General features: G+C 45.7%; 1 protein-coding gene across 1 annotated transcript in view; it reads right to left on the bottom strand.

The window, feature by feature from the left end:
• The window catches only part of KIF13A (kinesin family member 13A), a 2,301,375-nt gene that overhangs the window by 1,647,973 nt on the left and 636,739 nt on the right, over positions 1–16,663 (bottom strand). The gene's annotated exons all lie outside the window — the stretch shown is intronic.

Below are 16,663 nucleotides of genomic sequence, written 5' to 3'. Positions count from 1 at the left end.
GCTGCTTCCTCCCTTTCTGTGTGCCAAATGCCTCAAGGAACATCGACTCGTCAGGGTTGGGTTTTTCAGCAAACCAGCCCCCACACTGGCAAAGGATTTCCATGATGTCTCCAAAGGAGACATCATCAAAGGGTGACCAAGGGGAACCTTTCCCTTCCTCCAAGTCGGTGTTCTTCATCAGAGACTCCAGTGGGGAGTCTAACTGTCTCCTTTTACACGTATGTTTTCAAGGAGCCTCTTCGGGGGGGGGGGGGTCTCTCAGGAGGACTCAAAAAAGTACAGTTGTGTACACTTACCATAAATGTAGATGTTAGAGTGTATTCACTGTTGCGGTCATCACACTTGGGTTATCTGCCTGTAGGTAGCCCTCAGTCAGCCCGAAGACCAGAGTCTTGGGATTTCTGTATCGGATGCTGTCACCTCTTCCATGACGTCAGGTCATCAGGGGTATAAAACATGCAGCAGACGCCATTACATCAGTTTTTCTTGCTCCAGATGTTAGGAGCCCCCAAAATAGGAAGCAATCACATGGTGTGGAACACTTCCAGTAGAAAGTAAATACCATTCCCATAAGATATGGCCAAAAATGAGGACAGGTTGAAAGTATAGAAAAGTCGGGGCTGGAGGGAGGGTAAACCAGGACTGCAACAGTGAATACACTCGAACATCTACATTTATGGTAAGTGTATACAACTGTACTATGTTCTTCGTGTTTCACTGTTGCAGTCATCACACTTGGGTTGATTCCCAAAGCTGAGGAACGGTGGAGGCAGTCAAGAAGTATTAGGGCTGGCTAGCAGGCCTTGTAAGACTGCTGTGGCAAATCCAGCTATGGATTTAGGAAAGAAAGTGGTAATGCTTGGTGAAGGTGGGCACAGAACTCAAGGATGTAGCTTCCAGGATGTCCCTGGTAGGGACTCCCCTGAGAAATCCTGTAGAGGTTGAGGTAGCCCTAGTGGAATGAGGTCTGATCCCCTGTGGGTTAGGTTTTCCATGGTGTTTGTAGCAGAAATGGATGCAGTGTGCTATTCATTTAGAAATGGTTTGCTTTGAAATGGCCTTGCCCTGTGCCCCTGTAGCAAAGCTGACTAGCAGCTGGTCAGATTTTCTGAAAAGTTTAGTCTTGTCAAGGTAGAACCTGAGCTGTCTGTGCACGTCCAAGGAGTGCAGGATCCTTTCCCCTTTATTCTGAGGATTAGGAAAAAAGGTTGGTAAATGGATTGATTGGTTTAAAGCCACACTGGATACCACCTTGGGCATAAATGATGGGTTAGTCCTGAGGGAAAGCTAACTCAAACACTGTTGTTGCTGAAGTGATGGCTAGAAGTAAGGCTGTTTTCCAAGAGAGGAATTTTACCTCTGCTGTAGCAGCAGGCTCAAAAGAGGGGAGCGTGAACTTCTCTAGTACAAAGTTAAGGTCCCAGGTAGGAGTGGGAGCTTTCCTTGGGGGTCTTAAACTGTTAGCTCCTCTCAGGAACTGTTTGATCACAGGGCGAGAGAAGAGAGGTGGCTCAGTATTGTAATGAGCTATGATGGCAGAGGCATGAATATTAATTGATGAGAAGGATAGGCCTTTGTGGAGCAGCTCTGCTAGATAATCTAGGATTTGAGTGGGCACGGCTGCATCCTTTCCTAATAGGATTTCCTAGTACTAGGCCTCTTGGTCTCAAGGATAACATCCAGCACCTGTTTGCTAAGGGTTGCTGGTGATGTATTCAGGGAATAAGCCAGGCTGCTAGGTTCATGGGTTGCAGCTGAGGATGCAAAATCTGTCCCTCCTGCTGGGACAGCAGAGAGGGGGTCTGATGTAGGTGCCAGGGTGGCACTGCTGTCAGACTGCATAGGAGTGGGTACCAGTGCTGGCATGGTCAGTCTGGTGCAATAAGGATTGTCCTTGACCTGTCCTGTTTAATCTTGAGTAGTACTTTTGAAAGGAGGGGCATAGGGGGAAAGGCATAGATTGAGAGGTTTTCCCATGTAAAGATAGGGCATCCACTTTCCATGCTTGGCTGTGGGGAATTCTGGTGCAAAATTTGCTCAGCTGATGGTTTTGGGGGGAAGCAAAGTCCACTTCTGGTGTCCCCAACTTGTGCATTAGAAGTTTGAATGAGTTGGGTTCCAGTTTCCACACGTGTGGGTCCATTAGCTTTCTGCTTAAGTCATCTGCCAGTGAATTTTGTTTGCCTGGCAGGAATTGAGCTTGCAGGCGCACTTGACAAATCAAAGCTGTGTACAGAGCCATGGCTAACCTGCAGAGTGGGTAGGAATGAGTTCCCCCTGCTTATGTACCACATAACTGTTGTGTTGTCTGTCTATCAAGAGTTTCCAACAGGATAAGGTATTTGAAGCCTGTCAGTGCATTCTGTACAGCTAACATTTATTTTTGATTGATATGCAGGTGAATTTGTCCTGGGCTCCATTTGCCTTGAGTGCATTTGCCTGCCATGTGAGCCCCCCATGCATAGTCTGATGCTTCTGTTGTCATGGTTTGGGCGGCAGGGGGTTGAGTGAAAGGGAGTCCCTTGTTGTGGTTGCAAGCCTCTGCCCATCAAAGGAACTCTGCCCTTAGGCAAGAAATGATAGGAATCACTGTTTCCAGGTCCTGAGAATGTTGACACCAGACACATTTTAAGTACCACTGACGTTTCCTCATATGCAGTCTTACATATAGAATTAGTAGAATGCATGAGGCCATGAACCCTAGGGCTTGCAGTATTTTTCTTGCAGATAGCTGGGTTTGGGTGGCCAGTAGTTTGAAGTAATTTGTCAAATAAACCCGTTTCTGGAGTGAGGAATGCCATCTGGGAAGTTGTGTTAAAGCTTGCTCCTAGGAATACAATCATTTGGCTGGGCACCAGATGTGATTTATTTTCGTTGATGGTATACCCCAAATAAGTTAGGAGTCTCTTTACAAATGTCAGGTGCTGAAGTAGCAATTCCTGACTGTCTGCCTGAATCAGTCAACCGTCCAAGTATGGGTAAACTCGAATATTCCTCTGCCTGCAGTATGCAATGGCTGGAGCCAGGCACTTTGTGAAAACCCTGGGCACAGTATATAAGCCAAAGGGAAGTGCAGAGAACTGATGGTGCATAGAGCCTGCCCTGAAATGTAGATATTTTCTGCAAGATTCCCTTAAAGGGATGTGCAGATAAGCTTCTTTTATGTCTAGGGTGACTAGCCAGGAGTCCTTGGCTAGTATAGGAAGCAGCTGCTGGAGTGTAAGCATTTTGAATATTGGTACCACAAGGAAGGAGCTGAGCACTGACAGATACAGAAGAGTTCTTTTTCTGGGCACCAGGAACAGTCTGGAGCAGAAATCCTGTCCCCTTTGCTCTGTTGGAACAGGCTGAATAGCCCTGACACTGAGAAGAGAAAGTACTTGCTTTTGGGCTTCTGCCCACTGGTTTGGAGGAAGGTCTGGTAATCCGCTTGGAGTTGGCAGTGAGTGGAAGTAGAATCTGTATCCCTGGAATACAATGTTTAATACCCATCGGCCCTGGGTAATATACTCCCAGCTTTTTGCATGCAGGGCGAGTTTTCCTCCTAGGGGTGCAAGTACTTGGGCATGGCTGGGAAGGATGAAGGACAAGTCAATGTGAACTTTTTCCATAAGGGGGTGGCTTACCACTCCCTGTTTTTGAGGAGGGAGGACTCCATTGTTTAGATCTGTGCATACCCTGAGACTGTAGTCTTTGTGGTCTGTTGCCCCTGGGTTTGGACTGAGAAGGTCTGGGAGGGACTGGAAAGGACCAGTTTTTTGAAGACCAATGCCTACTGAATCTAGGTGGCTGTACCTGTAAGAAATCTTTAACAGTTTGCATAGATTTAGCTTTTTCCTCCATCTTTTTAAGAACTTCTGCTTTTGAGCCAAACATTCTTGGTTTAATGGAGGATCTAGCAATTTTGCCTTGATATGGTCTGGCAAGACTTGTTCTTTCAGCCAAGCATGCCTTCTCAGAACAGACCCAGTGACAGCAGCCCTGCAAGATGCTTCTAAGGCATCAAAACCACACTGCAAAGTATGTTTACCAAGTTCGTTTGCCAAATGCATTAACTCGTGTAAGTCTTTATTTTCTGCACAATCAGGAATCAACAACAGTTTTTGTTTAATTAGTTCCATAATATGCTGCTGGTACTTCAACATGTGAAACTGGCAATTAAAAGCTCTGACGGCAAGAGTTGCAGAGGTATATACCTTCTTACCCATCTGTCTAAAGCCCTAGAATCCCTGTCTGAAGGGGTAGGGTTTTTGGCAGTAGTAGCCTTAACACCTTTAGGTCCCTGGGAAATGGTCTCTGGATCCACAGTGGGATTTTTAAAGAGAAACTTATGAGAGTCAGGTACTCTGTAGTACCTGTCAGGCTTTCTAGGAGCTGGTGGTAAAGTATCAGGGGTAAGGCTAGATTCCATGAAGACATCATTTACAATATCCAGGACAGGGGGGTATAAGCTAGAGGCCTATGCTGAGGCAAGTCTAAAAATTCACTGAGTCTCTTTTTGAACTGTGGGTAGTCCTGGCATTCCCAGCGGAAATGATTGCATAGGGTATGCAAGGTTTCACTGAAAGAAAAGTCCTCTGGGAGGGAGGCAGAAAGAACGGAATCCTCTGCATCTGAGTCATCATAGGTAGATAAGGGTATGTCCTGGTAATCAAGGGGGTCAGAGTCATTGGACTCATGGTCTGTAGAATCAGAAGGAAAATCAATTCTTTGTCTTTTAGAGGGAGAAGGCTGGCTTCCCCTAATTAAAGTAATAAGGTCTTCAGCCATTCTAAGCATTTGTTTCTGTGGCATGGGAGCTTGAGAATGCACTTTGGTCATCGGTTTCCTAGGCGTAGTGCGAACTCTGGGCCTGAGAAATTTGGTAGTTTTCGCCATTAACTAAGTAGTCGGTTTAATACCAACACTGTAAGGTCTGAATACAACCTCAGAAGCCGGTGCCTGCACAGTGGCTCCAGACCCATACAAGATAGAGACATCCACAGGTTCCATAGTCGAAGCATCTCATAGTTTCATAGTATAGTACTAGGCTATCTACCCTGGGGCATTTGTAAGAGTAACCATAGTGATGTGGCTTTTGCCACCCCATGAAATGGTACAAAAATGTACAGAATAAATCTAAAATATTGTGCCTCTGTCTAGTAGTGACACAATGAAGGTCCCGTTATATAATAGAATTAGTTTACTGTGCCCCTGTCTAGCAGTGACCCAGATGTGACCCTGGGGTAAATTTTCGATCTCCCATCCACTCATCAAGATTTCTCTTGAAGAGAGTCAGTGAGGGGCTCTGCCTAATACGAACTGGGATCCTGTTCCAAAGCATGGGAAGCCTTTAGGTTATGCATCTATCCCTCCAGCATGTCCTATTCATACTTGTGCCAAGGTTTAAGTCTTTAGCTCTCGTGGTCCTGATGGATTTGGATTTTTTGAGGTGGAGCATGTCCATCAAATCCTGATTCGACATGGCCTTGTACGTCAGGCAGAGATCACCCCTGAGCAGGCGGTATGCCACTGAATAGAGCTGAAGTTTCTTTAGTCTGGTGGAATAAGACATATGTTGGAGACCCTTGATCCTTTTGGTGAGGTACTTCTGTGGTCTCTCCAGCTGTTGCAAGTGCCGGGTGAGGTACATACCAAATGGGGCATTGTACTCAATCATGGGTCTGATGAGGGAGGAATATAGGGGTACAATGACATCCTTAGATCTGGATGTGAATCCCTTCATGATGAGGTGCGCAAGGTAGAATGTTTTTCTAACCACTTTGGCAACGTGGTTGTCAAATGAGAGGTCGCTGTCTACTTGGGTCCCTAGGTCTCTGATTACTTTTTCCGTACTCAGTGGGTTGCTGTCTATGTGATAATTTGTGGGTACTTTGTTTTTTCCAAAAGGGATGACTATACATTTTTTGGCATTTAGTTTAAGGCCGTGACTACGGCACCAGTTGTCCGCTTCAGTGAGGCCTTTTGTAGGATGTGTGTGTCAGCTGGTGTATCGACTATGGCCTAGTTTGCAGTCATCTGCGAACTTTGTCAGCCACAGCCCTCCCATGTTTGCTTTAACATCTGAGAAATAAATGCCGAACAAGAGGGGTCCCAGGACAGATCCCTGTGGGACACCACTTGTGACTGGCTTTGAGTCTGACATTGCTCCAGCGATTTTAACTTTATGGGTTCTGTCCTTTAGCCAGTTTGCAACCCATCTAGTGACATAGGGGTTTACCTTTAAGCTGTTCAGCTTATCTATGATACCTGAGTGGGGTATTGTGTCGAAGGCCTTAACCAAGTCCAGGTATGCTGTATGGACTGCTTTGCCCTCATCAACAGCTCTAGTGACTGTTTCGAAAAAGTCAACCAGGTTTAAAAGGCAGGATCTGCCCTTCACAAAGCCGAACTGGGTGGGGTCAAGTGTCAGTAGGTCCCTTATGTCTCTGTTTATGAGTTCCATAATGATTCTTTCCATAGCTTTGCAGACCAGGCTAGTTAAGCTTATGGGGCGGTAGTTTCCAGGGTCTGTAGAGGCACCCCCCTTGTGGAGTGGGACCACTGTTGCTGTACGCCAGTGTACAGGTACATAACCCGAAGTAAGGCTAAGGTTAAATAGCATTTTTATGTGTGGGTTTAGCTCCTTTTGGAGTTCACGTAACAAGCACCCCGGGATACCGTCAGATCCCATTGATGCTGTGTTTTTTGCTTTGTTTAGGGCGGTTCTCACTTGGACATCTGAGATGACAGGGAGATTACATTCAGCTGGGATAAGTATTTCTTCTTTTGGGGGTGAAGGAGGCGAGAAGTTTGCACTGAACCTGTCAGCCAGAATGTTAGCAATAGCTGTGGGTTCAGTGTATTTTTTGTTGTTGTGAACCAACTCTGAGCATATCTGAGGGTTTCCGCCCAGGTTTCTAACATAGCTGAAGAAGGCTTTGTGGTTATCTTTAGTGTCCTTAGCGATTTTTCTCTCAAAGTTTGCCTTGGATGTTTTTATGAGAGAACGTAGTTTTCTGCTAATGTTGATCAGAGACGTCTTCCCTTCATGGGATTTCGCTCTGACGTGCAGTAGCTTCCTTCTTTTGTTATACAATTTGTTTATGGCTGAGGTCCACCAGACAGGACGCTTACATTTGGTGGAGAGGGACTTGGATTTGTTTGGGATAGCATGATCCATGCATTCCTGGATATGTCCATAGAAAGCATTTGTGAAGGATTCGGCATTGCGGGATGTGGTATCCACTGGCACAGTGGGCTTAAAGGATACCATCTCCTTCTTAAGAAGAGTGAAGTCTGCTTTTGAGAAGTTTTTCATTGTGGTCTTTTGTGCTGGGGGTGGAGGTGGGATATGTATATCCAGGGTGATTAGTTTGTGGTCAGATCTCACTAGTGAGGGGTATACTTCCGGTGTGGAGCATTTTGTCCCCATGTTTGTGATGATCAGGTCCAGTATATTATCTCCTCTAGTGGGAGAGATGACTAGTTGTTCCAGTGCATTTGAATTTATGAATTCCAAGAACCTTTGGGCTAGGGTATTAGGGCTAGAATAATGTACCCAATCTATGTTTGGATAGTTGAAGTCTCCCAGTATGATGGTATTTTGTGATACATTCATATCCTCCAATGTCTTCAGGAAGGCTGAGTGGGGTTCTTGAGATTGGGAGGGTGGTCTGTAACATGCTACCAGTTGTATAGCAGTTTTGCCTATGGTTAGTTGCACCTGTATGGTCTCTGTTGCTTCATGTGTTGCTACTAACCTGTAGGTGTGGGTGTCCTTTATGAATATGGACACTCCCCCTCCCTTTGTGGTTCGGCCAGGGTTTTGGGGCCGAAAAGCATGATACGAGGTATAGCCTGGTAGCGCTGGGGTGCTCTCAGGAGCCTTGAACCAGGTTTCAGTTACTGCACAGACATCGATGTTCTCCATACTGAGGTGTGTATCAAGTGCCTGCATCTTGAGATTTAGACTTCTGGCGTTGAGCAGCATTACCCTTAGTTTTTTTCCAGTTTTGTTTTCTAAGGAGGTGGGTTTGTCTTTTGAGCCTTGCCTAAAAAAGGCATTATGGGGGAGGCAAGAGCCTTAGCCAATATCCGGAAGCCCAGTGGTGACAGGTGTAAGCCATCCCTTGTGAAGCAGCATGGTTTGTCCAACATATCATCCCAGGCAGACAGATATTGGATCCCCTTAGAATGACACCAGTACTCGAGCCAATTGTTAAAGCTGATCATCTTTGTCTTTGTATTGTGGTATCATTCTTGGTGAGGGCAAGATGCTGCTCAGGGTCAGGGTCATACCAGCCTGGGCTACATAATCGGAGAGCTCCTCTATGTCTCTTTTCATGTAGTCCAGGGAGGTACATCTCAGGTCATTCACACCAGCATGGACAATGACGGAGTCATATTTGTACTTGCTTTGGAGTGACCTGAGTGCGTATGTTATGTGGCGGATCCTAGCCCCCGATAGCTCACAGTCACCTTCTCCTTGTTCAGCCTGGTCAGTGGGACATCAGTGTGTCTGACTATGGAGTCACCTAATACTAGTGTATCAGGCAAGGTATTTGGCCTAGAGGGCTGCGATTGGTCGACACACTGATTTATTGAAGTATGTGTTGCATGTGTTTTGTTTTGAGGTGGTGGATTTTTGGATGTCTGCTTTGGGGGCCTCTGTTGTTTTGATAAGTTTTTTATTAGAGCCTCCAAGTATGTCTTTGCGTTTTTATGTGTTTGGTTTGCAGTTGTGGTAGGTCTATGTGGGACTGGGATTGTTGTGTGTGTGGTTGCCATCTCCTCCTGTCTGGTCATGCCAGCCCTGAGTTCAGAGAGTTCAGCCTCCAGTTTGGCTATATAGTTGCATCTCTCACATGTAATTGTGTTTGTTGGGAGGAGGAGAGGGTTGTCTGTGCACATGAGACAATTGTAGCATTGTCTCAAGATGCCCAGATTGACCAGCTGAACTGGAGACGACACCAGTAATCTACCACTCGACATGTTAGAACAGTATAAGGGAGTGGTATACCTTTAAGGGAAGTGGGTATTCACAGGGGTGGTAAGTAGATGTAGTGCTTTACTTAGTACGAGAGTGCTTACTTAGTAGAGAAGTATTGAGAACAAGTGCTAGGCTTATAATACAGTGAGTAGTCTGGTTATACTAAGAGTAGAGCTTCCTTAAGGGAAAATATGAAGAGCAGACTTGACGGAGCCAGAAAAAGTTTAACCTTGTTTAACCAGCGCTGCGCTATGCGCACGACCGCGCAAATCCATGCAAACGCGGATTTTAAACAGTGAACTACAAAAGAGCTAGGAATGGTCCCAAAAAACCAATTACTACAGCTTCTTGTGCTGAGGTCACTTCCCCCAAGGACAGGTAGGCTGCTCAAGGCTCCCCACTCCCACTGGTGAGCAAAGAAACTTCCTTCTATCCAAGTAAGGTAATGGGCAACACAGGAACTACACCACAGCCCAGAATACAGCAATGCCTGTAAACTGGTCTAAACTAGTCGAGGAAGGCGGGAAAACAAGTATTATTTTTTTGCTTTTTTGGTAGAAACACACAGAAAATGCAGAGACAGTGATAAATTAGTTACACAGGCTAGCACACTTTAGTGGGCAGCCTCCACAGTTAAATTAAACAAACAAGCAAACTTTCGATCAAATTCGACTAAATGTAACTTTAAGTGCAGATTTTAAAATAATGCTGCAATCAGTTAAAAAAACAGTTCAGGCTAGTTCAAAGTAAGCTACAGAAGCTATTTCCAGTGAAAAAAAAGCAAAGATACTTAAATCCAGAAGGTAGTCGCTTTTTTGAGTTCCTTGCTGCTAGGACCACTCTGTAAACCCACGTGGAGCTTGTCTGAGTAGTATAGCCAGAAAAAAAACGCCCAGAGGCGGATTTTAAACCGTGAACTACAAAAGAGCTAGGAATGGTCCCAAACAACCAATTACTACAGCTTCTTGTGCTGAGGTCACTTCCCCCAAGGACAGGTAGGCTGCTCGAGGCATACCAGACTCCAAATGGGTCTCAGTAGAAGCCTGCGACTCTGTGGAAGCGGGTAACAGGGGCTGCGAAAGCACCTCACTGAGTACCGGCAGAGTGGCGACTAGCTTAACGGAAGCGTTGACGGCAGTTTTGGACCTATGTGGTCTGTCAGTCTTTATCCTTGTGTTTTTCAGAAGATCGGTAGTCGGATGGCTTATCGAAGCCATTTCAGAATACGAGAGCAAAAGAATTTAGCGACAAAAAAAAGCCCGACGACGAACAGTTTGGGCACTGAACAAGGCACAAAACCGACTAGGGACGTCGTGGTCTGGGCCTAAAAAGGTGACGCAGTAAGAATGAAAATCTCTGTGAGGTATTTGCTTTTCACAGGCAAGACAATTGTTAACTTTTTCTGACATCGGTTTGAGCAAGAAAAAAGGATCCCCAATGGGGTACTTAGCTTTACAAGACTTCAGGTTTGAAACGTGAAAAACAAAAATTTCAGGAAGCAGCCGACTGGCACTTGCGATCTGCTTCTGCTTTGGGCTGATGTAATTGTGTTGGCTTCATGTTTTATACCCCTGACTACCTCACGTCATGGAAGAGGCGACAGCATCAGACGCAGAAATACCAAGACTCTGGCATTTGGGCCGACTGAGGGCTACCTGCAGGCAGATAACCCAAGTGTGATGACTGCAACAGTGAAACATGAACATCTTCAGGTTGTTCCTGTGAGGGAACTTCCCGGGGCAGAGAGGCAACAGGCTGTCCCTGAGGGGGCAGCATGACAGAATCTGGACCAGACAAAGAGGTAGCCAGGAGAGACTCTGAGGATGAAAGCATCAAGGGTGTCGATGGAATACAGAGGATGCTCTCCACCACGTTGAAGGCAGAAGGAGAATTTGAACCCCCTGAAACTGGAACCATGATTGGGTCCATAATCCTCTGAGTCAACGGGGAGCTGGAGCTGTACCTCCAGGCGCTGAGACTCTGAATGGATGGCCTGACTCCAAAAAACTTGGAGCCGATACCATCCCTTCAGATCTAGCGCCAAAGCTACACCTCTGAGCTTGTCGGAGGTTTCCCGCTCAGGACAATGGTCAGCGAAGTACCAGGTACCATCGGCTCCAACCTCTTGATGCCGAGAGTCGGACCCAAGCACTCCTAAGCTGGGGGTCAGATCAGAGGAGGAGTAACTGGCAAAAAGACGGACTGCATGCCCTCAGCTCCGGAGGGGGAGAGGCAGGCAAGACTCCCATCTGAATCAGAGTGTGGATAAATCTCTGCATCATCCTGTCCACCTTGGCTTCAGAGAGTGCGGATGGACCGGGTGGAGGAGATCACAAACACCAGCCTGGAGAGGCTGACCCAGGGAAACAGCCAGGAGAAAGTACAGTTGTATACACTTACCATAAATGTAGATGTTAGAGTGTATTCAGTGTTGCAGTCATTACATTTGGGTTATCTGCTTGCAGTAGCCCTCAGTCGGCCTATTTAACAAAGTCTTGGGTCCTATGTCGGTTGATGTCTCTTCTTCCATGATGTCAGGTCGTCAGGGGTATAAAACATGCAGCCGACGTCATTACATCAGTTTTTCTTGCCCCAGATGTCAGGTGCCCCCGCCCCCAATGGGAAGCAATTAAATCTATAAATATACAAGGTTATACCTCAAACATAAAAGCAAATACACCAAAAAGCTTTTAAGCATTGAAAAGGAGAGAAGAGGTATAGCCAAAAGAAGTCAGGGGGCTGGAGGGAGTGTAACCAGGACAGCAACAGTGAATACTCTCGAACATTTGCATTTATCGTAAGTGTACACAACTGTACTATGTTCTTCGTGTTTCACTGTTGCAGTCATTACATTTGGGTAGATTCCCAAAGCTAAGGATAGGAGGAGGAATTCAGATAGCATTAAGACCAGCTATAAGGCCCTGCAAAACTGCAGTGGCAAAGCCAGCTCTGGATTTAGAGAAAAATGGCAAATGGTAATGCTTGGTAAAAGTATGTACAGAAATCTAGGTAGCAGCTTCTAGGATGTCCCTGGTAGGGACGCCTCTGAGAATGGCTGCAGAGGTAGATGCAGCCCTGGTTGAGTGGGGTCTGATCCCCAGTGGGATAGGTTTTCCATGGTGCTTATAGCAGAAATGAATGCAATGGCCTATCCATTTGGAGATGGTTCGCTTTGAAACAGCCTTCCCCTCTGTCCCTGCAGCAAATGCCACCAGCAGTTGTTGAGATTTCCTTTGAGGTTTAGACCTGTCCAAGTAGAATCTAAGTTGTCTGTGCACATCTAAGGAGTGCAGTATCCGTTCCCCTTTGTTCTGTGGATTAGGAAAGAAGGTAGGCAAATGAATGGACTGATTAAAGGCCACACTGGATACCACCTTTGGCATGAAAGAGGGATTGGTCTTGAGAGACACCCTGTCTGCATGAAAGATGATGAAAGGCTCCACTGCCATAAGGGCCTGTAATTCAGAAACCCTTCTTGCTGAAGTGATGGCTAAAAGGCAAGCCGTTTTCCAAGAAAGGAATTTTAAATCTGCAGTAGCAGCTGGCTTGAAAAGAGGAAAGGTAAGTTTCTCCAATACACAGTTAAGGTCCCAGGCTGGAGTTGGAGCTCTCCTGGGTGGTCTTAAATTTTTGGCTCCTCTGAGGGACTGTTTGAGCAGTGGAAGAGAGAAGAGGGGAGGTTCTGTGTTATAATGAGCTGAAATGGCTGAGGTGTGAATTTTTACTGAGGAAAAAGACAGGCCCTTGTGAAGTATCTCAGTTAAGTATTGTAAAATCTGAGGTAAATTGGGCACTGCTGTTCTCATCCCTTGAGACTTGTTCCAGGCACAGAATCTTTTCCATTTTTCAGCATAAGATTTTCTAGTACTAGGCCTCCTTGCCTCTAAAATGACATCCATCACTGGTTTACTGAGGGATGGTAAAGGAGAATTTAGGTAATTAGCCAGGCTGCTAGGTTCAGTGTTTGAAGCTGAGGGTACAGAATCTGGTTCTCCTGCTGAGACATCAGGGAAGGAGTCTGAGGCAAGTGCCATGGGGTCAACAGTGACACACTGCGCAGGTGGGGGTACCAGAGTTGGTGTGGCCAGGTTGGTGCAATCAAAATCATCCTTGGTTTGCCTTGTTTGATCTTTAGTAGTACTTTGGAGAGCAGAGGCAGAGGAGGAAAGGCATAAACTGATAGGTTTTTCCAGCTGAAGGACACAGCATCCACTTTCCAAGCTTGTCTATGGGGAGTCCTTGTGCAAAATTTTTCCAATTGATGGTTCGGGGGGGGGGGGGGGGCAAACAGGTCTATATCGGAGCTCTGCCATTTGCTTGTCAACATGTTGAAAATCCTTGGTTCCAGTTTCCACTCGTGTGGGTCCATGAGGTTTCTGCTTAGTCCATCTGCCAGTGTATTTAGTTTTCCTGGCAGGAATTGAGCTTGTAAATGTACTTGGTAGCTCAAGGCTGTGGTTCCACAATGCCATGGCTAGTCTGCAGAGGGGGGGGGGGAGATAAGAATGTGTACCCCCTGCTTGTTTATGTACCACAAAACAGTGGTGTTGTCCGTCTTTACCATTAATTGTCCTGGAAGAATGTGGTCCTTGAAGGCTGTCAGAGCATTCTATAACAGCTAACATTTCTTCATGATTGATGTGAAGGTGCATTTGAATTGGGTTCAATTTGCCTGAATGCACTTCCCTGCCAGGTGCGCCCCCCCCCATGCATAGTCTGATGAGTCTGTTATTAGGGTTTGGGTGGCAGGGGGTAGTGAATGGTAGTCCCTTGTTTTGGTGGCAGGCCTCTGCCCACCAAAGGAACTCTAGGCGTAGACAAGGGATGATAGCAATCATTGCTTAGCAATCATTGCTTCTAGATCCTGAGAATGTTGACACCATAGGCCTTTTAGATACCATTGTAGTTTCCTCATATGCAGTGTTGCATATGGAATTAGAAGAATGCAGGAGGCCATGAACCCCAAAGCTTGTAGTATTTACCTTGCAGATAGCAGGATTTTTGTAGCCACTTGTTTGAAGTAGGTTATTAAGTGAATTTGTTTCTCTGGCATGAGGAAAGCCATCTGGTAAGTTGTATTCAAGCTTGCTCCCAGGAATAAATTTGTTGACAGGGTACCAGGTGCGATTTATTTTCGTTAATAGTGTTACCCCAGAAAAGCTAGCACCCTCTACAAAAGCCAGATGATTCAAAAGTATGTCCTGGTTTTCTGCCTGAATTAGACAATCGTCCAGGTATTGGTATTTTTGAATATTTCTTTGCCTGCAAAATGCAATAACTGGAGCTAGGCACTTTGTGAATACCCTGGGCGCAACAGATAAGCCAAAGGGCAGTGCAGAGAACTGATAGTGCGTGTAGCCTGCTTTGAAGCATAGGTATCTTCTGCAAGATTCCCTGATTGGGATGTGCAGGTATGCTTCCTTTAAATTTAGTGTTGCCAACTAGACATCTTTGCTTAGCATAGGAAGCAACTGGTGAAGAGTCAGCATCTTGAAATTTGGAATTACCAAAAAGATGTTTAGAGTAGGCAGGTCCAGGATAGGACGCCATGAATTGTCTTTTCTGGGTACCAGGAAAAATCTTGAGTAGAAACCTTGTCCCTTTTTCTCTTCTGGTACCAAATGAATAGCCCCTATGCTTAAGAGAGAGAGTGCTTGCTTTTGGGCCGCTGCCCACTGCTTTGGAGGTAGATCCGGCCAACCGCTTGGAGTTGGTAACGTGTGGAAGTGAAATCTGCATAATTGGGACACTATATTTAAAACCCATTTGTCCTGGGTAATGAGTCCCCAGTTCTTTGCATGAAGTGCAATCTTTCCCCCCAAAGGGGCAGTCAGTTGAGAAGAGCTTGGAAGTTTTAAAAATAAGTCATTGAGACAGTTTACCATAGAGGGGGAGTTTTATTACTCCCAAATTTGGAAGTGGAGGACCCCCCCCACTGCTTAGTTCTGGCTTAGCTGGGATTGAAGCCTGGACACTCTGCTGGATCTGGGTTTGGACTGAGAAGGTCTGGAAGAGGCAGGAAAGGACCGATTCTTAGAAGGCCAATGCCTACTAAATCTTGGAGGTTGTACTTGTAAAAAGTCTTTAACAGTTTGCATAGATTTATCTTTTTCCTCCATCTTTTTAAAAACTTCTTCTGCCTTGTTGCCAAACAGATGGTCCTGATTTAAGGGAGCATCCAGTAAATTCGCTTTAACATGATCTGGCAAGGATTGCTCCTTAAGCCAAGCATGCCTTCTAAGGACAGACCCAGTTACCGCAGCCCTGCAAGATGCCTCTAGTGAATCAAAACCACATTGCAATGTATGTTTACCAACTTGTTCAGCAGAATGCAGAAAATCCTGTAAATCCTTATTTTCAGCACAATCAGGAATCAACATAATTTTTTGTTTAAGAAATCCAATAATATGCAGCTGATACGTTAATATACGAAACTGGCAATTCAAGGCCCTAATGGCCAAAGTTGCAGAAGTGTATACCTTCTTACCCTATCTATCCAGCACCCTGGAGTCTCTATCAGAGGGGGTAGGATTTTTGGAAGTAGTAGCTTTAATGCCCTTGGGTCCCTGGGAAACCGTTTCAGGATCTGCAGTAGGATTTTTGAAAAGGAACTTGTGAGAGTCAGGAACCCTGTAATATCTATCAGGTTTTCTGGAAGCAGGAGGTAAAGAGTCAGGGGCCATGCTAGATTCCGAAAAGGCATCATCAACAATGCCCAGTACAGGAGGTATAGCTAAAGGCGTGTGCTGGGGCAGGAGTAAGAAATCCCTAAGCCTCTTTTTTTGGAATCAGAGACTTTCCCAAAAGCTCCCTGAGAGTATGCAAGGTTTCACCAAAAGAGAAATCCTCTGGGGAGGAAGCAGAGGGAATAGAGTCCTCAGCATCAGAATCCTCATAGGTAGATAAGGGTAAATCCTGGTCATCAGAAGAAACAGAAATTTCAGAATCCTGGTCAGAAGTATCATAAGCAAACTCAGTCCAAGGTCTCTTAGAGGGGGAAGGTTGGCTTCCCCTGATTAAAGTAATAAGGTCTTCAGTTATTCTTATCATTTGTTTTTTAGGCATAGAGGCCTGACCATGGGGTCTTGGCGTCAGTTTTCTAGGCATGGTTTGAGTTTTAGGCCTTGAAGTAGAAGATGGCGTTGGTTTAATATGCAAGTCAGTAGGCCTGAATACACCCTCAGAAGCCAGTGCCTGCACAGCGGCTCCAGACCCATCAAAGGTAGAGACATCCACAGGTTCCACAGGTGAAGCATCTTGGGTCTCAGTAGAGGCCTGCGAATCTGAAGTAGCGGGTATCAGGGGCTGCGAAAGCACCTCACTGTGTACCGGCGAACTGGGCGGCCTGTCTCTGTCTTTATCTTTGCGTTTTTTTTTTTCGGAATGTCGGTAGACGGATGGCTTACCGAAGACATATCAGGATAATTGAACTGAGCACCAAAAAATTTAGAAGCGCAAACATACCGACGACGGACAGTTCGTGGTTTAAATAAGGCACAAAACCAACAGCGAGGTACATCGTGGTCATGGCCTAGACAAAGAATACAGTGCGAATGAAAATCTTTATGAGGTATTAGCTTTCCACAAGAAATGCAATTATTTACTTTTACTGACATCGGTTTAGAGCAAGAAAAAGTTTCCCCAATGGGGTACTTAGCTTTCAGTTGAAGACTTTAATTCTGGAACTCGGAA

Source organism: Protopterus annectens, chromosome 3.part0, assembly GCF_019279795.1.
Source record: "Protopterus annectens isolate FY-2018-M chromosome 3.part0, PAN1.0, whole genome shotgun sequence".
Classification (NCBI taxonomy): Eukaryota; Metazoa; Chordata; order Ceratodontiformes; family Protopteridae; genus Protopterus; species Protopterus annectens.
This window is presented reverse-complemented; position numbering and strand designations above follow the sequence as displayed.